Here is a 21,885-nt window from a genome sequence, read left to right as displayed (position 1 = left end):
CTGGTCAGATATCTGGGACCAAGGTGGCCAGGCCTTGGACTGGGGGTAGGTTGGGGAGGGATGAGGGTGGTTCTGAAGGAGGAGAGTTCCAGCAGAGGGAAGGAGCTCTTGAAGATCTAGGGCTGCTCCAACTGGAGGCTGTGGAAGTGAGGCAGGGGCTGCGAGGGGGGCTGGAGTAACCACGTTGAGGAGTCTGGTCTTCATTTTAGGAGGGCAGGATTTGAGATAGGGAATAACATGGCCTCAGGCCTCCCATGAATTGGGTCGGGGCCACTGGCCAGAGGAACAGAAAGCAATCCCTTCCGGGAAGCAGGCCAGGAGGGGAAGATAGGGCTCCTGCCTCAGGCCCTTGGATGCCTTTCTGGGCCACTCTGAGAAAATGCTAGTGCTAACTGCGCACAGGCCTGGGCAGAGACCTGCAGTGCCTCTGCCCCCTCCACAGGGACTGGTCTGAGAACCTCTGCCCCAGGCCCCCAGGTCCTGCAGAGTCCAGCCTGCACACTGCGTCCCTGTGGCCTCCCTGCCGGCCTCCCACCCCTCGGCCGTGCTGCCTGCTCTCCACTGCAGTTTCTGTCAGAAACCAGTGTCCTCTGGGTTCCAAGGGACACAGCCCGCATCTGTGCCCTGAGTGGGAGGGGAGGGGGGCCCCCAACTTGCTGCCTCACCCCAGTCAGGACTCCTAGAAGGCAGCTTACAGGGGCCTCAGCCCCAGGCTCACCATCCTCTCCCACCCTATAGACAGGATGCCGGAGGAGATGGTCCTGCTGTTCCCCAGAACCCTTTCACCTCCTTCCCTGCAGGGGAGAGGAGCGGCAGGAGGGGAGGTGGGAGTTGGGGCAGTATTGGAGCCGGGGCCTGGCTCAGACCCTGGACCCCGGCCCAGCCCCCTCCATGTGCTCCCTGCCCCAGTCTCTCCCACTTCACTCATCCTCCCCTCTTCTCAGGAATAGCATTCCTTAGCCACAGAGCTAACCAGGTCGTGTCCCTGCTGAAAGGCCCACCAGGGCCCCCTCGGCCCCCAGGACAAAGCTCAAGCTGGGCTGTGCCCCTCCTCCTGCCGTGTCAGGCAGCACGCCCCACCCTTGCCCCATGCCCTGCTTCTGCGAGCTTGGCTCCAATGTCACATCCTCCAGGAAGTTCCCAGGCCTCCATTCTTCAGGGCATCCTTCTGAAAACAGCACGGACCCAGTGGCCCTGAGGGTCAGCCTCTTCCATCTGACTCCGACCACAGAGGTAGAGGAAGCCAGTGCTGAGAAAGGGACTTAGCTATGCTGTAGTGGGGGAGTGGGGTGGGGGCTCAGGGGGCCTGGGTCTCTGTGCCCACAGGAGGCTGGGAGTTTAGCAATCAACTGACCCCCAAGTTGGAGGCCACGGCTGGAATGCCACCCCCAGGCAGTCAGGGGCTGCACAATGCAGTGATTGACAGTTAGGGAGGCTAGCTGGTCCGTCTGAAATTGCAGGGGATTAAGTCTCAGAAGTGGCTGACAGTCCCAGTTACCCTGGGCGGGGCCACCGGGAAAAGGCGTCTGTAGGACCTGTAGTATGTTCTCTTTATTATTCCTGATGTAGATGGTTTCTCCCCGTCTCTCTCCTGGATAAGTCTTGCTGGGCAATTATCAATTTTATTAACTTTTGCAAAGAATCAATTTTGGATTTCTTCTGCTCCTTTGTTTCTAGTTTCTTAAGATGGAAATGTACATAATTCATTTCACTCCTTTCTTCTTTTCTACACATGGCTTTCACTGTATCCCACAAACTTTGATGGGTGCTAGTTGTGTTCTGTTTTGTTTCTCACTCAGATAGAGTTATTTTGAGAATCTTTCTTTGACCTGAGACCTGTAGGTAATTTGAAATGTTTTCCAAACATTCTAAATATCTGGGAACTTTCTAGATATCTTTTTGTTATTGGTTTGTAATTTAATTCCATGGTGGTCAGAGAATATACTCATGATTTTGACCATCAAGGCTTGTATGATCCATCTTGATGAATGTTTCATATGCACATAAAAGTAACATGTCACATGTAGTGTTCTAAAAATGTCAGATTAAAATGGCTGACTGTGTTGCAAAAAAAAAAAATTACATCCTTACTGATTTTTTTGTCTGCTAGTTCTACCAATTACTAGGAGACATGTGTTAAAATCTCCAACTTATATGTTGTGAAACGTCAGGCACATGTACATTCATGATTGTTATATCTTCTTGTTGACTTGATTTTGCATTCTGAAATACCCCTCTTTGGCAATCTTCTTTAATACTACTGCAATATTAATATAGTCAAACAGCTCTCTTTTGATTAGTGTTTTCATAGTGTGTTTTTTTCCCATCCTTTTACTTTTTACCTAACAGCATCTTATTATTAACATGTTTTCCTTGCAAATAACATATGATTGGGAGGGTTCCCCCCGACCCTGTGGTCTGATAGTCTCTGCCTTTGACTTGTGTTTAATAAAACTATTTTTACATAGTTGAGTTTAAAGTCTATCATCTTGATTTTTATTTTGCATTTGTCCCATCTGCCCTTTTCCCATTTTCCCTCCTTTCCTGACTTCTTTTGGATTATCTGAGTCTTTATAAGCATTCCATTGTGTATATAATTGGCTTCTTATCACTACCTCTTTCAAGTGGTCTTTTAAGTGTTCACTCTAAGAACTATAACAATGTGACTTTCAATTATCACAGTCTACTTTGAATTAATATTATACCATTTTAAATGTAAGGTAAGAAACATACACCTTTATGGTGCCACCTACTCTCTCCCATCCTTTTCACTATTGTTGTTATGTATTTTACTTCTGTATGTATTGTTTTTATATATATTTTATTGAAGTGTAGTCAGTTTACATTTTTGTGTCAATTTCTGGTGTACAGCATAGTGCTTCAGTCATACATGAACATACATATATTTGTTTTCATATTTTCAGCATAAGTTACTACAAGATATTGAGTATAGTTCCCTGTGCTATACAGTATGAACTTGCTGTTTATCTGTTTTATATATTGTAGTTAGTATCTGCAAATCTTGAATTCCCAATTTATCCCTTCCCACACCCTTCCCCCGCTGGTAACCATAGTTTGTCTTCTATGTCTATGGGTCTTTTTCTGTTTTATAAATAAGTTCATTTGTCTTTTTTTTTTTTTTTAAGATTCCACATATAAGTGATCTCATATGGTATTTTTTTCTTTCTCTTTCTGGCTTACTTCACATAGAATGACGATCTCCAGGTCCATGCATGTTGCTGCAAATGGGATTATTTTATTTTTTATGGCTGAGTAGTATTCCATTGTATAAATATACCACAGCTTCTTTATCCAGTCCTCAGTTGATGGACATTTAGGCTGTTTCCATGTCTGGCTATTGTAAAAGTGCTGCTATGAGCATTGGGGTGCAGGTGTCTTTTTGAATTAAGGTTTCCTCTGGATATATGCCCAGGAGTGGGATTGCTGGATCACATGGTAAGTCTATTTTTAGTCTTTTGAGGAATCTATTCCCTCTCTCCTCTCTTATTCTGACCCCAGTTTCATGTATGTTTCCCAGCTTGATAATGTATCAGGGTAACTGATGTGGTTAATGTTTTTAGGTGTTTTTGTGTGTGTGTGTGTATCTCTCTGCTTCAGTGTAGATATGTTTTATTTGCTTGTCTTCAAGTTTGCTTATTCTTTCTTCTATAATGTCCAAATTTGGTGTTCAGCCCAGCCATTGTAGTTTTATTTCAGCTATTGTATGTTTCAGATCTAGAATTTCCATTTGGTCCTTTTTTTTTTTTTTTAAGCTTTCTATATCCCAGAATATCTCACCATCCGATGTGTTAATTTCCAATTCAAATTCCAAGCAATTTTTTGCTGCCATGACAAAGTATTATAACTGAGTGGCTTACAACCACAGAAATGTATTCTCTCACGGTTCTGGAGAAGACGAAAATCCAGGTGCCAGCTGGGTTGCTTCCCTCTGGAGCACCTGTTCCAGGCCCCTCTCTTCACCTCTGGGGGCTGCCAGCATCCTTGGTGGGCCTCGGCTTGCAGATGAATCACTTCAGTGTCTACCTCCATCTTCACAAGGCGTTCTCCCCTGTGTCTCAAACTTCCCTCTTATAAAGAGGACACCAGTCACTGGATTAGGGCCCAGTGTGACCTCATTTTATAACTAGTTCTATCTGTAAAGACACTGTTTCCAACTTGGGTCACATTTGGAGGTTCTGTGTGAACATGAATTTTTGAGGGATGCTATTCAACTCCTTATTCCCCCTTCTTTATCCCAATTATTATTCTTTTCCCATTAATTGTTTTATATACTTATGATAGCTGTACGTCCTTGTCTGCTAATTCCAGTAACTTACTTGTGTGTGTGGAGGGGAGACTTCTAGTGACTCTGTTTTCTCTCTATTGTAAAGCACATTTTCTTGCTTCTCTTCATGTCTTATCATTTTGTGTTGACTCTAGAATATAAAAGTGAGGGGAAGTGTACTGGAGTATAACCATATCAAAGTAAACACTGTTCTGTTTTGTTTATTCTCCTAAGAGTGCAAGTCCTCACCTACCAGGCAGTCAGAGTGAGGGGCTTATCATTCGGATTCCTCTTGAGCTAAGGCTTGTGAGAAGTTTAGCAAACTGTACAGTCAGAAGGAACACAGTCTGCAGCCACAGATCATCATCACTTCTGAGGCCAACCGCAAGTTCAGGGGATCCCCAAAACCAGGGTCGGGGGTGGTAATTTGCTAGGACTCACAGAGCCCACTCAAAGCTATTCTGTTCACTGTATACACTGTATGGTACGGCTTATTACAGGGAATGGATACAGATTAAAACCGGCCAAGGGAAGGAGCTCATGGGTCTGGGGAAGTATGAAATGTGGGGCTTCCGCTCGCCCGGTATTCAGTTTTGGGGGCCCCATTACATAGGCATGATTGATTGGTTGGCTGATCTCAGTCTCCAGACCAACTGCTACCATTGTGACCCGAAGCCCCACCCTAAATCCCCTGTGTGTGGTCTTTCTGGTGTGACCGGCCCCCACCCTAAGCTGTGGTCGGCACCCACCCTAAATTATGCCTTACTCTCTTCCGAGCCCAAGGCCCCTTGAGGGGGGAACAAAGATACCTCCCAGAAGCTGAGGGCAAAAGCCAGACCCCCTTGGGGGCAAAGTTAAATTCTTTAGGACACGAGCCATCCCTTGCCTTTGGCCAAGACTTTTATTCTTACAGCAAAATGATCCTATTGTCTAACATCTGGAGGGACCACTGTCAGGGTAGGGCTAGACTTAAAGAAACAACTCGTCTGCCCTTACAAAGCCGGTACATCCATTTTCATATTTGGGTACTAATTCGATTATTCAGTTCCCCCCTTGTATCTTATGATATACTTGTGCAGCACTATTTAGCATAGAAATTAACTGATGACTGGGTAAATCTAGTTCTTTCCCACGTCAGTCACTTTCCACCTGTTTTACTTCCTGAGGGGGCGCTCACTCAGTTTCCCGGTACATCACAGGAAGGCCAGTGTTACCCCCTATCGAAGCGAGGCGGTCGGTATGTCCTGAAAAGCTCTGGCACATGACCAGAGCCCCACTCAGATATTAACAATTAGTCCACTGACGGGAATGTCCCCCCGAGTGACAGATGTCATTCAGATTTGCGGGCTTCCATTCCTTTTTTTTTTTTTTTTTTTTAGGCTCCAAAAGCAGGAGTGGTCTTAGCGATGCATCATCACCCTTTCAGGCATCTGGTGTCACTGAGCTCAGAGACAGTAACATCTCACTCTGAGCCTCTCCTGAGGCACCAGTGAATGCTGGATTTCTCTCACGGCATAAACCATTCAGCTACCTTTCCTCCTCCTATTTATACACTAATTTCCCCACTTTGGGAAGGGGTGTTAGGTTCAGCCTCTGTGCTGGTCCAGATTGCCAGGAGCAATACAAGTGCGGTCTCATACCTGCCCTCCCTCAGGCCACTCCCATTCCTGGGGGGTCTGGTTAAACGGGTGCCGAGCTGGTGGGCTGTCCCGAACACTAAGCAATACAGCCGCATCCACTGTCATCCCAATTTTGCCAGATGGGATGAAGGCAAAACCCACTGGGTCAGACCCTTAGGAATCCTGGCATAAAGGTTTAAGGGAGGGGGATGGTATAACTCAGAGTGGTAGAGCGCATGCTTAGCATGCAAGAGGTCCTGGTTCAATCCCCAGTATTTCCTCTAAAAAGTGAATAAATAAATAAACCTAATTACCTCCCTCCTCCACTTAAAAAATATTTTTTAAAAAAGTCTCTTAAGGATCATCCCTGCTTCCTGCACCGGTCAGTTGCAGCCCTGGTCCTGGGACCACTGCATCAGGTAGCACAAAAGAGGTTGAGGTGATGTGAGGGAAAAAAAGAGAAAAAAGTAGAGTTATACCAGCATCCTTCCCACCCACTCTTCCCCAAATGCCCCTGCCAAAAAAAGAGGAATCTTTGTAGTGGGGATCATCCCTTGCCCCACCTCCCGTGTTAAGTGTGTTCTTTTAATTGGGTTCATGTATTTATTTTAAGTTTTTTAAATGGAAGTACTGGGGATTGAACCCAGGACCTCATGCATGCTAAGCATGTGCTCTAGCACTGAGTACCCTCGCCGCCCCCACCCCCACCCCCCGCTGCTAACTAGCAGTGTGTTCTTGTATAAACTATTCCCATGTTATGAAGGAACACTCCTGGGCACGGCTCTCCCCACTAGAGCATTTCTCCAACGTCACCCAAAGCATTGTGTGTATTTCAAGTTTCAAGATTATTTTATGTCCTTCAGGCACAGAGGAAGTCTCAAAGTCCAATAGCAAGCTAGTTAGTACTAATTTTCGCTCCAGTGTGAATTTTCTGGCCCCAGATCCCAGCAGTTGCCACTAGGTGGCACTCACAAGCTTTTGCCATCAACTCCGGTCCGCAAGCCACTTTGGGATGTGATACAGCAAACCAACGACCTGTATGGGTTCCTGCAGCCTCACTGCTTCCCACTCGCTGTGTCCAGTCCCTGTCGGAGGAAGGGCAGAGTTCCACGCCTCTTGCTTTACAATGCTGGGAGGGGAAGCTCTCCCCAGGCAGGCACAACATCCACCCCCACAATACAGTCCAGGAAAGGAGGTGCAACCACTCCACACAGTCTGTTCAAACCTTCCAGTTTTCACCCAAACCTTTGCCTTTAACTCGCCAGCCACTGCATTCCTATGACCTCCCGATCGAGCTGTACCACCCGCAGGACTTCTTGTACAGATTCTGGCATCACAGTGCACGGGGGTGTCCTATCAAGGAGTTCCAGAAAAGTCTCTCCTGCATCCTCTGACCTTCGCACCCGCTCAAGCTCATGTGGCCTTGGGTCCCCGCAGGGGTCAGTCCGCGGCTTGCTTACGCTGCAGGACCGTTGCCCCAGGTAACTGGAGGTCTCCAGCCATCTTTGCCTTCCAGCTCTTTACATTCCTCCACAGAAGGGTAAATAAAGCAGACTTGTTTAGGGCCCTTCAACACTGGGGCTTTCATCAATCTACAGAACTTCCAAGAATGCTGGATTATAACCTTTGTTTTGATTCCATAAATGTCCGCCTTATTTATCTCATTTCTTAATAATCATTGAAAGACTTCCACACTGCTGGGATGAGTCTCGTCACTCTCCCTTTGTTTCTCCTGTTCCCTTGTGACTCATTCCAGCCGTCATCACTGTCTGTTGTTTCAGCATCACTTTTCCCTTTGACGGTGGCCCTGAGACCAGTGTCTGTGGCTCAGAACAGCTGTGATCCAAGCTTGGCCCAATCTCAGGATCTGTCCCCAGTCCTCTCCTTTGCTTTCATTCTCTAATCTGCCACTGCCAGCCTGCTGCTGCTGGGGCACCCAGCCTTACACAGAAGGAAAGCAAGGCCCAGCTCATCACGGGAAACTCGGGCTGTCCCATGGTGAGGCCTTTGACCCAAGCCAGAAGCTGGTGCTCAAAAGGAGAATAGTTGTATGCAAAGGAGGGGATGGATTTGCTCTAAAATCCTGAGGTCTGCGCTGTAATTCTCCTCCTGGTGCCTCCCAGAAGCCCCGCACGGCACTCCTCTTTGCCACAGGCACTGCAGGTCTCTCTGGTTCTGCTGGATCACGAGGCCCCAGAGCTGGAGCTGCCTTTACTGCTGCACAGCCGGCCCCTGCTCTGACCTCCACTCAAAAGCTGCAGCTTTCCAGGTGACTCTCAGTTGGTCAAAGGATCACACACAGACATGGTGTGTGTTGTCTCCCCAGTCTGAAAAGACTCACCAAGGCTCATGCCTCTTTCGTGTGTGTGTGTGTGTGTGTGTGTGTGTGTGTGTGTGTGTGTGGTAGGTGGTAGAAGGTACATTTGTCTTTTATCTTGGAAGAGACATCTTGACATCCTCCAAACCATCAAACTCCCCCAAATCAGGAAGCGGTGGACCCTTGAAGTGTTACAGGGTTTGTTGCTCACCATATGACTTGCGTACATCTTATTAAGACATCTACTGAATCACCATGCTGTACACCAGAAACTAACACAACATTGTAAATCGACTACTTTAACTATTCAGTTAAAAAATAAAAAATTAAATACAAAAGAAAAGACATCTAAAGTCCTTGCTCCTTCCCATTGAGCAGGTTGATCGGCACGATGTCAGCGTGGAAGATCAGCGTGGTGCTTTATGAGACGGCGGCCAAGTTCCTACGGACAGAGCCCCGGCGCAAGATCCAAGGCGAGAAGTTGGTCCCAGCAGGTGAAAACAAACTGCCTCTGGGGGTCCTCACAAGTGGGTGTGGAGAAAAAGGCATTAGCCTGAGCAGTAGCTATCAGCGAAGAGCCGGGAGCCACGCTGACTTGCTCCTGGGAACAGTCTCCATCTGGGACAGCAACTCCGACTTGAGTCACCACGTGATTCAGGCCAGAGTCATTCTCCAAGTTCCACCTGACCTCTGCACAGTCCAAAGAGCTGGGTTCAATGGGGATGTGATGGGTGGAAGGTATAGCTCAGTGGTAGAGCATGTGCTTAGCATGCACAAGGTCCTGGGTTCAAGCCCCAGTATCTTCATTAAATAAACAAAGAAACCTAATTACCTGCCCCCTCCAAAAAAATTATTTATTTTTTGGAGGGGGGAGGTAATTAGATTATTTATTTATTTAATTATATTAATGCAGGTACTGGGGATTGAACCCACGACCTCGCGCATGCTAAGCATGTGCTCTATCACTGAGCTATACCCTCCCCACCAAAAAAAAGGGTTTTTTTTAATACAAATAAGTGCAGATGTGATAGATGCCACTGCCCCCTTTAAGGTCTCAGATGATGGCACTGACCTCTGCAATCCCCCCTGGGATGCAGTGTTGTGTCGGGTTCCTATTTTGGTGCAGAGGGGAAGTTTCTGGAGCTTACACTTAGTTCCCTACCACAGTGGCTTTCACTCCACGGGTTGGAGAGCCAGTGCGTGCAAGCATTGGTCCAGTTGCCAGGTACGGCTTTTCCAATTATACCTTCAAGAATTGAAGAAATAGCAATTGATTTTTGACAAGGATACCAAGACACTTCAACAGGAAAAGAACAGTCTTTTCAACAAATGGTGCTGGACAAATGGTGCACATGCAAAACACTGAAGTTGGGCCTCTTCCTTACACCACGCACAAAAATGAACTCAACACACAGATCAGTGGAACAGGATAGAGAGCCCAGAAGTATGTCCATGCAAGTGTGGTCAGGTAATCTATGACAAAGGAGGCAAGAACTCACAGTGGGGAAAAGACAGTCTCTTCAATAAATGGTGCTGGGAAAAGTGAACGGCTACATGTAAAAGAAGGACATTGGACCATTATTTAACACCATATATATATAAACTAATTAAAAATGGATTAAAGACCTAAATGTAGGGCCAGATACTATAAAACTCCTAGAGGAAAACAGAGGCAGAACACTCTGATGTAAATCACAGCAATCTTTTTTTGGATCTGTCTCCTAGACTAATGGAAACAAAACCAAAAAATAAATGAACGGGGCCCAATTAAACTCAAAAAGCTTTTGCACAGCAAAGAAACCATAAACAAACTGAAAAGCCAACCTACGGAATGGAAGAAAATATTTGCAAATGATGTGACCGGCAAGGGATTCATTTGCAAAATATACAAACAGCTCACACAGCTCAATGTCAAAAAAGAACCCAATCAAACAATGGGCAGAAGACCTAAGCAGACATTTCTCCAAAAGACACCCAGATGGCCAACAGGCACATGAAAAGATGCTCAGTATAGCTAACTATTAGAGAAATGCAAATCAAAACTACAATGCGGTATCACCTCACACCGGCCAGGATAGCCATCATCAAAAAGTCTACAAATAATAAATGCTGGAGAGGGTGTGGAGAAAAGGGAACCACTGTTTGTGGGAATGTAAATTGGTGCAGCCACTATAGAAAACAGTATGAAAGTTCCTTAAAAAACTAAAAGCAGAGTTACTATATGATCCAGCAATCCCATTCCTGGGCATGTATCTGGAGGAAAACTCCAATTCAAAAAGATACATGAACCCCAATGTTCAAAGCATTATATTTATTTACAGTAGCCAAGACATGGAAGCAACCTAAATGTCCATCAACAGATGAAAAGATAAAGAAAATGTGGTGTGTGTATATAATATATATATGCGCGTGCGCGCACACACACACACACACACACACACACACACACACACATTGGAATATTACTCAGCCATAAGAAAGAATGAAATAATGGCATTTGCAGCAACATGGATGGACCTAGAGATTATCATACAAAGTGAAGTAAACCAGACAGAGAAAGACAAATACCGTATGATATCACTTATATGTGGAATCTAAAAAAAATGAGACAAATGAACTTATTTACAAAACAGAAATAAACTCACGGACAAAGAAAACAAACTTAGTGGTCACCAAAGGGGAATAGGGGAGGGATAAATCAGCAGTTTGGGATTAACAGATACATGCTACCACATATAAAATAAACAACAAGGACCTACTGTACAGCACAGGGAACTATATTCAGTATCTTATGATAACCTATAATGGAAAAGAACCTATATGTATTTAAGTATATATATTATATATAGTATGTATATATATTATGCATATATGTATAAAATAACTGAATCACTTCCCTGTACCCCTGAAGCTAACACTACACTGTAAATCAACTACACTCCAAAAAAAACTTTTTAACTGTTAAAAAAATACACTCAAAATGGATTATGGGCCTAGATGAAGGGGCTAAAACCATAAAACTCTTAGAATAAAATACAGGAGTAAACCTTTGTGACCTTGGGTTAGGCAAAGACTCCTTAGATGTAATACCAAAAGTACAACAGGAAAAATAGATAAACTGAATTTCATCAGATTAAAAACTCTGAATAAATCTAGTACTGAGATCTTGGTTTCAAATACCCTTCTCCAGTGAAAGGAACAGGGCTCTCTGGAGACATGGCTGCTTCGAGGGCCACCTGTAGGAATATACAAGATGAGCCTGGACCATCTTACGTTGCCAGATTAACAGAAAAACTAAAGCAGAAAAAAACCCCAAAAAACCCCAAGCCCACAGGATGAGATTGTTCAAAGCTTAAGTGCAAGGCAGGGAGAATCAGCAGGCGGTGACTCCAGGGGCTGGCGCTCAAGGACAGAGAATAAAATAAGACACTGGTTTTCATCTGTGTGGTCTGGGCTGGTGGGCGTGTAATTTGCTCTACAAAGAGTGAGTGGATCCTGGGGTGGATCAGAGTTAGCCGGGCCGCAGACATTACCGGGAAGTGGAAGAGAGAGCACTGAAAACTTCCCGGAAATAAAAGGCAGGGGAAACGGAAGCGGAAATGCCGGCAGCTTCTGCGCCCGCACAGATGCAGGGCGGCGGGGTCAGGTGCGTTGTCTCCCGGAGCCCCGGAGGCAGGAGCGGGCTTCGCAGGGCGTGAAAGGCCGGAGCCTTGGGGCGAGCGGGGACCAGCAGGACTGTGAACGCTCCCCATGGAAACCTGCCTCCTCCTCTTCTACTTTCAAACAGGGCTTGATTTTTCTAAGAATTAGGTCCCGGACACATTTCTGGGTAAATGTAAATCACTTCATGGTAAATCAGTTCATCGTTTAGGGAAATCAGTCGTTTCATGAAATAATTGAAGCCTCTCACGCATCCTTTGGGCTACTGGTGACAGAGGCCAACCTGTGACTTAATCACGAAGGGCTTTTTATTCTTTTAAGTGAAGTACAGTTGACTCACAAAATTATACTAGTTACCGGTGTACAACATAGCGATTCGGTATTTTTATCAATTACACATCATACGAAGTTATTGTAACACGCTGGCTGTGGTTCCTGGGCTGTACGTCACACCCTTGTATCTTTCTCATTTTCTACGTAGCAGTTTGTATCTCTTAATCCCCTCCCCCACCCTGCTCCCCCATGATAACCTCTAGCTTGTTCCCTGTATCTGTGCATCGGTTTGTCTTGTTATAGGCTGTTTTTCCCTCGTGTGGAAGTTCACCACCAGGTGTGCGGGGCTGGGAGGACGGCTGCAGCTCCTTCTGCCTTCCTGCCAAGCCATCCCAAGCCTGGGATGTTGTCCTAAAGTTCACCTCACTGTCTGAATTGGCCCCTGCACTTCCAAACATTAGCTGGACACCCCAGGAAGGAACAGGGCAGGGGAGGAAGGGAGATCTTCCTGCTGAGCCAGTCCTTTCAAAGAATATTCCAGAAGCACCAACCCCATGACTCCCACTAACTCTCAATCACCACCAGCAAGACAGCTGCAAAGGCCACTCCAAATTAAATCTGGGCTTTGACAGGAGGGGAGAAGGAGATGTTATATACTGGGGGGCAGCTAACAGTCCCCCAGCTGGGAATGGATGAAACCAACAGGGACTTTTTTTTTTTCCTCCTTCCTTCCTCCCTCTCTCCCTTCCTTTCTTTCTTTTTCTTGGTGGAGGAAGGTAATTAGTTTTATTTATTTTAATTTTTTGATTTAACAGAGGTACTGAGGATTAGACCCAGGACCTTATGCATGCTAAGCACACACTCTACCACTGAGCCTCCCTCTTTTTTTGGGGGGGGTGAGAGAGGATAGAAAATCCTTTATTGTTTGAGGGTGATATAAATTTTTTAAAAAATCTTACAGGTACAATTTATCTGATATATTTACTCTGATTAGAAAGTAAGGAAGCTATTGGATTCCAATGAATTCACAATGTTCCTATTTCTAAAAGAGGGAGCAGAAAATACAACAGAAAAGTTTTAATAAGTAAACTGGATTGAGTTCAACATACAATAAAATAATTAGAATAAAAGTCATGAGAAACAGTCAGGCATTTTTAGACAGAAAACCACCAACTTTACTGAGGGACACAAAACTAATCGACACATACGGAGAGTCTCTGTCAGTAAGAATTAGCACGAGAATAGTTTGTAACGATGGGAACAGTCACTGGGGACTCGGTCTGCGGCAGACACACAGCTCTCCGTGTGATGGGTTCACACTCGCGCTCCTCTCAGCAGTCCCGAGGCAGACGTTCACGTGACCCCCTATTTAAGATGACACGGAGACACCCAGGAGCTGAACTTGCTCCTTTCCAGCATCTGGAAAAGGATGGAGGAAGGATTCAAGCACAGACAGATGCCTGCAACCACTGCACTGCCACTACCTCAATCTACTTAAATTTCGTGTTAATCCCCCCCCCCCCGCTTTGCTGAGATATAATCGACATATAATGTTGCGTAGACGAAGGTACTTTGTTTGTGGTGTGATCGGGAAGGCGTGACCTGGAGCTGTCGGGTGCGTTTAACAGGCTGAGGTGGCCGTTGGATGAGAGTTCCGTCTGGGGTTATTCCACAGTTGGGAGAAGAAAGAACCCAAGGCAACGCCAGGGGTCAGAGTCTAGATTCTAGCAAAACAAGGCAGCTGTGCCTGGGAAGAGGCCCAGGAGAAGTGGCTCCAGGTCAGGAGGGCAAAGAGCTGAGACCCAGGCATCGGGTGTGGGTGTGCGGCCACCCTGGGCCGGAGCAGGACCACCCGGGAAAGGAGGAGGAGGAGACAATGCGAAGGTGATGGAGCTTTAGGAAGAACTGAGGATTTGAACGTGGGAAATAATCCAAGTTAAAAATGAGGCAAGCTCAAACTCAAGCAAACTCCAGGAAAAGTTCAAGCCTGCATGATCAGGGCGCGGAAACTGGGGCGCTCCACCTGGCTCCAGAGTGGAATATATCTGCATCGTGATAAAGATCATTTGTTTAGCTAAAAATAGGAACATAATCATATTCGGAGGCTGGAGAGAAGGCGGATGTAAAAGAGCTAAATCTTAAGTATCTTACAAGGAAGTGAATACATAATGCTGAACACTCACAAGCTAAGACAAAAGAGGCATAGAATTTAGAAATACAAAAGTAACTGCCAGGAGAAAGCTAAAAGAACTGAAAACCACCGCCGCTGGAGAACAGATTTGGGGATCGCGGGAGAGTGAGCATTATTGCTGTTGTTGCTATGGCCTTTAGTGTATTTAATTTTTAAATCATTGTGTGTATTTTTTATGTGTTTCTAAATAAATGCAGAACAGAATGGCTACTACCTATAAATTATTTCAATTAACCCACACAATTGTTTGTTTTTAGCAAACTCTTTTCTTTCCTTGGTGAAAAATTCAGCTCCTGCTGTGCTAAGTTTCTACTTTGAGGTCTCCTTTTTCAGAGTCATAAATGTTTCTGGGGCACGTCTGTCACAGGGATCACACCCTCTGATTTAAATGGTGAGCTGGCTTATTTCAGGGACTACTGCTGTGCGCACTCTGGGTGATAATGATCTGTTCTCAAACCATTTGCAGAGATGAGCAGAAACGCAAGCAACTCAAGCAATGATTTTAAGAATTAGACTGCTTCCTCAACACGTTTATTTTTGCATTCTAGGTCTAAATTTCTGTAAGTAGACTTAAGGGAGAGTCTCCTTATCAAAATCCTGAATCAGATCGCTCAAGGCTGCAGAGGGGGGTAAAAAAATTAACCTAGGGCTGGTTTAAAATTTAGCTCCAACCCACAACTCTGGGGCTTCAAAACCAGCCCAGGAAAAATCGGGGGCTCCTCCTCGGACGAAGTTTTCTTCGGGGGCAGCCATGCTCTTGGAGAATGAGAGAACTCGGACACTGGGTCTCTGAGATTGAGAATGTGAGATTAAAATTGTAACTGGATTCTGGCCTCAGTTTGGGAATTTTCTTACTAAATGACTCCCTAGTTGACTCCGGAGTGTTAGCAGGGACGAGCCGCCAGGGGGCGCCTCCTGGGGCTTATTCTGACCCTGCTCTGCGCACCCACCCCCTCTAGCAGAGATTGGCTGAGGAGACGGACGCTCGGGCTCCGGAGCTTCATACTGCGCCTGTCCGCTCCCTGCGGCGGGCAAGCAGGAAATACCATTCCCAAATGCGTTTTGTGGCCAAGACGACGAATACTGAGCTTTCCCGTTTCAGTCTAGAACGGATAAAACAATACTGATACTGGATTGTTTTATTATTATCCCGGGTCTTCAGAAATGCTCTGTCGGGGGTTTGCTGCGCAGGCCTCCCCTCACGTGCTTATTTAAAACGCAGGTTCGCAGGCTCCACTCCCAGCAGTGGGGTCAGCAGGCCCGGCGCCCCCCGGCCCCCACTCTGAGGGCCGTGGTCTACCTTTTGTCAACCACGTGGACGTCTGCACCCTGCGCCCCCGAGGCTGGAGGGGAACTGCTCACAGACTTCAAAGACCTGGGCTTCGGCACCCAACGCTCTGCGAAACTTCTCTGGTTACTAGTTAGTTGCACAGCGTGCTTGCTGTATGTCAAGGTGGGTGAAGGTCAGTAGTCACCTCTCCTGACTGCGCACCCCTGTGGCCTTGTATGTGCAGGGACCGCCCCTCCTGGCCCGCTGCAGTGCAAGAAATGGAGGGGTGGGGGAGGGGAACGCCATGTCCCCAAGGGCCCTTAGTCCAAACATCACCAGTCTGGACTGCAAGCAAAAGACCACGGGATGACCAAGGCCAAGGCCACTTCAATGTCCTTTCTCCTCAACAGGAGCTCAGGAGAGAACCAGGAGATGGTGAGGAGGGGTGGGGGGCCAAGTATTGTTGCATAAAAGGCCACCCCGAAGCTCAGTGGTGTGAGACAGCAACCACTTTTTATGCTCCTGGATTCTGTGGGTCGGGGATGTGAAGAGAGCACCAGGATTGCTCCACACCCGCTCCACCACGTCTGGGGCTTCTGCTGAGATGGCCTGACGAGATGTAGAAGCCCAGGAGCCCAGACGGCTGAGGAATGGGACCAGCTGGTACTGTCACCTGGGGAACTGCCCGGAGCTCCCTGGCCTGGGGCTTCAGGTGGTGGCCCTGCTTCCACAGTGACGCAGGACTCCAAGGGCCAATGTCTCAGCCAACCAGGTGAAGCTGCCTGGTCTTCCTGGCCCAGCCTTGGAAGTCACAGCGTGTCACCTCTGTCACACTCCACTAATGGAAGCAATCACATACCTGCCAGGCTCGACAAGGGGGAGAGAGAACATGGACCCTACCTCTTGATGGTATCAAAGAATTTGGGGCAGTGTAAAACCATCACAGTAGGTCATCAGAAGAGTAAATAATAAATGATAATAACAGAGGAAAATTTCCCAGGGCTGATGAAAGACACAAATTTCAAATGGAAAGAGAATCCCCCCCCACCCCCGGCACCAAGGAGGAGGAAAGAGAAGATTCAAACCTGGACATAATCCTGATGATGTTTCAAATCACCCAAGTAACTACTCCTGGGAACTTTGAGAAAGAAGAACTTACTCAAGAAGAGCAACAATCAGAAGATGATCTCAGACCCTGGTTGGCAACACTAACTCCACATGTAAGAGCAAAACAAATCCAGTTCCAAACAGAGGAGAGTTCAGAACGATTACCTCTCCTGAACTGTCTCTAGGAGAGCTTCTAAAGGGCACGTGCCACAAAACAAAACTGAAAAACACAAAAGGAGGGCTGGTGACCCAAGAAGTGAAAAGCAACAAAACCAGGAAAGCAAGTTTTTTTAAAAAGTGTATTTTAAAAAAGCAACAGCAGGGGGAGGGTGTGGCTCAAGCGGTAGAGTGCACGCGTTGCACGCATGAGGTCCTGGGTTCTATCCGCAGTACCTCCTCCAAAAATAAATACACCCAATTACCTCCCCCTCCACCAAAAGTTTTTTCAAAAAATAAGAAGCAATAGTAATTTGGAACAAAAACCTCAAATAATTTGGTCAGCCCCTCCCAGGATGGACATGAGGGCCGGCTACTTAGGACTGGCCCCGAGGGATCCCGAGAGAGCTCCAGGAGTCCGGGGTTCTCGGCCAGGCAGTGGTGCCCAAACGGATCAGCTGAGACTGGGAGGATCTGGCCCAAGTCACCCGGTTCATTATGAACCATCACCTCCACCACGTGGCTTCAGGCAAATCAGTCCAGGGTTTGCCCATTTCCCTCCTAACACTCTCTCTCTGTGAGATCCTGTGCCCTCCTAAGTTCCCGCTGACCTGTGAAGTTTCTCCTAAATTCCCCACCTTGGCCATTTATCTGTCTTTCCTCCTTTTGCGTAGTAGATTCTCCCCCTGATGACGCTACTCCCCCCTTGCACGGGGTAGGGTTAGGTTCAGCCGTGAGCAAAAGAAACCCCAATGCAACCGCGGGCCCGGAAGTTATCTCTCTCCCCATGAATGCCATCTGCACTGGTGGCCAGTCCAGGGACCCTGGCGTGCCGGCCTCCAGACGGCTGCGTGCCTGGCCGCCTGTGGGTGACTCAGCCATCATCTCTAAGCCACAAGCCCACCTTTCTATATTGTTTGTTGTGTGACGCTGGGTCTGGAACTCTGTGAACTACGATTGCCAGGCTCTTTGGCCAGCCGGCTTCCTGCTGGGTTCTGCTGCTGGAAGGCACTAGATGGAGACTTGAGGGGAAGGCAGAAGGGACTGATGTCCTTCTACCCAAGGCCAGCAGCCAGCTGGCTCCAGCCCTTTCAGCACTCACGGAGGCCCTGCCCTGTCCATCAGCGTCGGCGGAGGCTCCGGCTGTCCCGCGCTCCCTCCCCGCTAGGGCCATGCCTCCCTTGGAAGTTCAAGTACCTGCCCGGCCCCACCTTCTCAGTCTGAGCACCAACCATAGGGAACCCTGCGCTCCGGGGGTTTCAGTAACATCACCTCTTCCTTTTGGTCCCTCTGGGAGGGATCTGCTTCCTACACTGAATTTCTGGGACACCCAGGGCCCCTTTCTGCTCATTCAGCCCTCCCGTACCCTTGTAACCAGTGCCCTGTATTAAACCCCCTCCGTTTGAAATACTTGGTGGGATGTGTTTTCTAGACCAGATCATATGACCTGTCTTCTCAGCCGGAAGCTGCACTTCATGAAGGCAGAAAGCAGACCTCTGCATCCCTATTGCCCAGCTCATACCAGCAGTTTCTTAAAGTGTTGCTGAGGGGGAAGGGATAGCTCAGCGGGAGAGCACATCTTAGCATGCACGAGGTTCTGGGCTCAACCCCAGTACCTCCATTAAACAAACAAATAAATAAACCTAATCCCCTCACACACACACACACACAAAAACTCTCAAAAAATATTTTTAAAAAAAGAGTTGCTGAGTTATTTAATTAGCTTTGAGTCCACGATGGAACTAAAAGTCAAATGAAACATGACAAAACCACACGAAACATTACTTCAGAGCGCATATGCATTGTCAGTATTATTGACAGAAATCAAGAAATGCCAAATCCCGATCATGAGATTCTCACAATAAAGCAGCCTTTTTTATACGCATATATTTCAGAACATTTATCAAAACATTACATACGGAAACACACACAACTCTTAAGTGAACAGCTTAAGGGATTTTCATCCCATTTCCTTCGGGTGTTAGCCAAGTCACAGGTCTTTCTCCATTTCCACCCGACTCTTCTTATCCCCTTTCCTTAGGTTTTTTCCTCCTTAACCACTGTTAAGGGGTGAACTGTCTTCCAAAAAAAGAAGGAAAAAAAAAGTCACGTGGAAGCCCTAATCCCCAGTACCTCAGACTGTGACTTAATTTGGAAGCAGGGTCTGCACAGATCTAACCAGGGTAAAATGAGGTCTTGGGGGAGTGGCTAATCCATTATGACTGGTGTCTGTCAACAAGGGACATTTGGAGACAGACCGAAGATGGCGTGAGGACAGCTGTGCGATGACGGAGTCAGAGGCTGGAGTGTCCACAAGCCAAGGGATGGCCGGCGTCACCAGAAGCTAAAAAGCGGCCAGGAAGGATTCTCCCTGAGCGTCATCAGGGGAGCACAGCCCTGCGACTCCTTGACTTCAGATTCCCAGTCTCCAGAACTGGGATACAACACACTGCTGTTGTTTAAAGCCACCCAGCTGGTGGTCCTTTGTCATGGGAACTCTAAGAGATGAACGCAAGCACTGACAGCCTGGGTTTGGTTTATTTGTTTCCCTTGATCTCCTCACGAGGCTGGGAGCTCCAGGGCACGCAGATTTTTGTCCCTTTTGCTCTCTGTGGTGTCCCAGTGCCTAAAACACTGTGCGGCACAGCGAGGGGCGTGTGAAGGTCACCTTCAGTCCAGAGCAGACCTGAACCTGTTAGAAACCTTGACACGAAAGGCAGGGGGTACAAAAGGCAGGGCTGTTTTTAGCCACAAATAACAGCAAACACGACTCATAGCAGTCTGAACAAATATGGATTTATTTTTTCACATAAAAGCCCAGTGGTTAGCAATTCAGGGCTGGTGCTTGCTTCTGCCCCAGGGTCACGGGAGCCCCTGCATCTCTGGGGGTCACCACATTCCTGCAGGGAGAAGGGGTGGACAGACGGCCACACCAGCGCTCTCTGCTGCTTCTGAGCAGCTCGTCAGCAGACTGTCCCCAGCACCGCATTGGGCACAGCTCTCACAGGGTCACACGGGCTGAGGAGGAGCTGGGAGGTTTAGCTGAGCACCGAGCCCCCCGGCCGCAGAAGAGGAAGGCCAGGCAGTCTCGTCAGGCTGGAGCTGCACTGCGGCTGAACGCCCGACTCAGTGGTGCTGCGGCCCGTGCGGAGCGAAGAACGAGTCAGTCATTGTGCTGGGACAACTGGCCAGACATGGGGGAGGGAAAGTGCACCAGATCCCTACATCACACCTGCACAGAATTCATTCCACGTAGCTTAAATACCGAATTTGAAAAGCAAAATCTTATTAGCACAGGCAACTATATTCAATATTTTATAATATATATAATGATATAGTATATGAAAAAGAATATATATGTGTATAACTGAATCACTATGCTGCACACCAGACACTAACAACATTGTCAATCAACTGAGAAAGAGAAAAAACAAGAAAAGGAAAGAAAAGCAAACTTTTTAAATTTTTAGGGGAAAAGATCTCTGGAAAAGACTAGAAAATGACATTAAAATGTAGACTGCATGTCACAAGACACCTCTAGAAAAGCAAAAAGATAAGCGTCCTGGGAAACGTCTGCAGAGCGCACCACCTGAGGACCCGGAACTCCTACACAGCCAGCAGGAACAGGAAAGGGAGAAAACAGAACCAGCACAGAGGAAACACAGACGCATCTCTGAGGATACAAAGATCCTTGACTCACTAGTAGAGGAACGCAAATTAAAGCTTTTGCACCCATCAACCCCAATGTTCACAGCAGCACTGTTTACAATAGCCAAGACATGGAAACAACCTAAATGTCCATCGACAGATGACTGGATAAAGAAGCTGTGGTACATTTTATACAATGGAATACTCAGCCATAAAAAAGAATGAAATAATGCCATTTGCAACAACACGGATGGACCTAGAGATTGTCATACTAAGTGAAGTAAGCCAGACAGAAAGAAAAATATCACGTCATATTATTTATATGTGGGAATCTTAAAAAAAAAAAAGACACAAATGAATTTATTTATAAAACAAACAGACTCCCAGACACAGAAAACAAAATTATGGTTACCAAAGGGAAAGGGGGTGGGAAGGGATAAATTGGGAGTTTGAGATTTGCAGATACTAACTACTATATATAAAATAAACAAGTTTATATACTATATAGCACACGAAACTATATTCAATATCTTGTAACCTCTAATGCAAAATATGAAAAATACATACATGCATATGTATGACTGAAACATTATGCTGTACACCAGAAATTGACACACTGTAAACTGACTATACTTCAATTTTAAAAATAAAAAATAAAAACCTTTTGCACCCATTAGACCATCAAAGATGAAGTATTGATGACGTCAAATGCTAAGAAGAGGGCAGAGGGGCTGGCAGTCACTGAGGCAGGAGCAGAATGGCTACGACCCCCTTCACAGAGCACCCTGACGTCTAGTAAAACTGAAACGCACGTGGGTTACAACAGCAGCTCCCGTACACACGTCCAGGGCAGGGGACAGAGAGGGATGCAAGCCTGTGGGCAACGGTTTATTCCTCATGTGGTAGAGCAGGTCCAGGGACACAGGTTTATATGTAACTTTGACATGATGAACTAACTCCGTTTTTAAATGCACGTGGCAAAAACACAGATTATGGCATCACAATCCCATGTGCGCGAAACGGCAGGTATAAATACACGTAACTGTCTAACCTCCTGGGGAAGCACCTTGGGGTGTGAACTCTGAAGGGGACGCAAACGAGACCCTGACGGCCAAGCGCAGACCAGCACAAGCACTTTCGGCTCTGCCTTCAAATCAGCAGCCAAAACACTGGCGGGTTCTCAAGCCTGGATGATCACCGAGGCCAGGGCCGGGTGCTCAGAGGAGGTGCTTTTAAAACCGCCCTTGCCTGGCCCCACCGACTTCTTAAACTGGAGAAAAGAGCCAGGATCACTTTCATTCTCCAGGTGACTTTAACATACAGCCAGGGGTGAGACCCACTCAACCCAAGATGCCGCCT

At 46.9% G+C, this 21,885-nt stretch overlaps 1 long non-coding RNA gene and 1 other non-coding gene across 2 annotated transcripts; one reads left to right on the top strand and one right to left on the bottom strand.

The window, feature by feature from the left end:
* Window positions 1–8,955: 8,955 nt before the first annotated feature.
* On the top strand, window positions 8,956–9,027 carry TRNAA-AGC. Its single transcript has one exon. It is a non-coding gene; the product is annotated as a tRNA-Ala (tRNA).
* A 4,278-nt stretch (window positions 9,028–13,305) lies between these two features.
* On the bottom strand, window positions 13,306–18,438 carry LOC116658965. Its single transcript, XR_004314192.1, has 2 exons — window positions 16,701–18,438; window positions 13,306–13,573 (listed from the first exon to the last, which is right to left on the bottom strand). It is a non-coding gene; the product is annotated as an uncharacterized LOC116658965 (long non-coding RNA).
* Between the last annotated feature and the right edge of the window lie 3,447 nt (window positions 18,439–21,885).

This window comes from Camelus ferus, chromosome 22 (assembly GCF_009834535.1).
Source record: "Camelus ferus isolate YT-003-E chromosome 22, BCGSAC_Cfer_1.0, whole genome shotgun sequence".
NCBI lineage: Eukaryota > Metazoa > Chordata > Mammalia > Artiodactyla > Camelidae > Camelus > Camelus ferus.
This window is presented reverse-complemented; position numbering and strand designations above follow the sequence as displayed.